Below are 2,088 nucleotides of genomic sequence, written 5' to 3'. Positions count from 1 at the left end.
GGGAGCACCGCCGCGCTTCCCAAGCGGCACACTATCCAGTGCGCCACCGGGCCGGCCCCATGACCTCATCTCTTTGGACCACAGATGAAAACCTGGAAGTAAGCAAAAAACAGCATCAGTAAAGCTTCAGTACTTATTAGTTCTTGAGAAAAATTCTTAGGTCTGCTACTTTTTTTTTTGGTTGGTTGGTTGCCTTTTAAATAAAAGTCTCCCTCTTTCCATTCATAAATTTTACAGATTTGTTGTAGAAAGGTAATAAAATAGAGATAGATTAAAAAAATAGGTTGTACTTTGACCACTTAAAGACTATGGATTTTTAGCTTAATTCATTTCAATCTGTACATTACTATATAAGCATTTTCTTAATTACATACCCAAATATTTTTAATAGTTAAACAATACCATATTTAATATAGATGTGTTGTATCATTTACAGGTATATTTGGCAGTCCTCCACAGGGTAAACAGACTTTACAGTGGCTTTTATTCATCCAGTCCACCATAGTGGCTGATTCCATGGGATAACCTCCTGTCTGGATCATGTTTGGTCATCTGATTGTTCCATAGTGAGCTGTGGGTCCTGCTTCATCCAAACATGCTCTTTCATGCTGCAACATTTAAAACCAAAGATACTGCTCCTAAATTAGTTACTCTAAGATCAGTTTTAGTAAAAGCTCCTCAGAAAGTTGATGATACCCATCTACAAAATGAAATAGTTCCTTCACATTATTATACCCTGTGGTTTCACCAGTTTTGGTTTTGTCCTTCCCCCACATTGACAACCTTCTTGGTAACCACAGATCTTAGAGACGTTCTTTTGTCCCTACATAATTTTTTTCTTGGGGGACAGCTTTGAGGCTGCTGACTAAAGCTCAGACTCACTGAAAATCTGAGCTTGGTCCAACTCAGCACTCAAATTTTTAATTTCACTTTAGCTGTTATGCATAACAGTAACCAATGTATTGAATATTTCACTTTTTTCTCATTAAGATCCTTGTCTGCTAATTCTAACCTGGGTCATCTTGGGGTTAATCTTTATAAATTATTTTCCCTTTAGGGTACATTTTCCCGTTTCTTCATATGTTTGGTAATTACGGATTGTATTCCAGACTTTATGATTGATATGTTGATGATACTCTTGATTAACAGAATCTAGAGTGGCTTTAGTTTGGTTTTTGTTTTGTCTTGATAGGATTCAAACTCCAAATTCCTGTGACTTCTGTGGTGGTCATTAGCAGAAATTTTTGCTTAATTCTTTTAGCCTTAATTGGGCTACTTCAGGTCTGTCTTTAGCTCAGGGATCTTCTAAAACTCTGAGCATAATTTATACACAGAATTCGGTTGTGTCCTTTCTGGGATTTTCCCTCTTTTTCCAGCAGCTGTGGTTTCCCTAAACTCTGTCTTTTGGTTCTTCAAGCCATTGAGACTGGGTTCTTTATATGAATTTTAGAGCCTCAACTCCACACCTAGGCCTGTCCTCAGGTAAAAAAGCTATAGTAAAATTTTATTCTGTGCTAGTCCTTTAAGTGTTGACTATCCTCTAGTCAACAACAATTTTTTGTTGTTTTTCATTATGCTTAGTAGTTTTTATATTTGTCTGGAGTTTATAGTTATCTGAAGGAGGGGGTTTGTTCTGACAGGAGCTACTCCCCCATTACCAGGAAACACATGATATTCATTTAAACTCTTTGAATTCATTTCTTTCTTTTCTTTTTTTTAACCATATTTGAATTTTTTTTTCCTATAAAATCTTATACGTTGAAGATGCCCAGTAGAAGCTTACTAAATTAATGGAAGAATGAATGAAATGTTCACTTTTAATGAGAGAATTGTTAATGAATCCAGCTTTTCTAGCAAGTTAACAAGAGAACAGCTTATTTGCTGTCCATATATCTGTCTACATTGATGTATGTGTCAGTTCAGATTTTTTGCCCATTTTTTGATTTAGCTGGTTGTTTTCTTATTGGTGTTTGGTTTTTCGTGTTTGAGTTCTTTATGTATTCTGTGTATACAAGTCCTTTGTTGGATTTGTGATTTACAGATGTTTTCTCCTAGTCTGTGGTTTGTCTTTTTCATCTTCTTAAGTGT

Source organism: Galeopterus variegatus, unplaced genomic scaffold (genome assembly GCF_000696425.1).
Source record: "Galeopterus variegatus unplaced genomic scaffold, G_variegatus-3.0.2 Scaffold52, whole genome shotgun sequence".
In the NCBI taxonomy this organism is placed as follows: Eukaryota; Metazoa; Chordata; class Mammalia; order Dermoptera; family Cynocephalidae; genus Galeopterus; species Galeopterus variegatus.
This window is presented reverse-complemented; position numbering follows the sequence as displayed.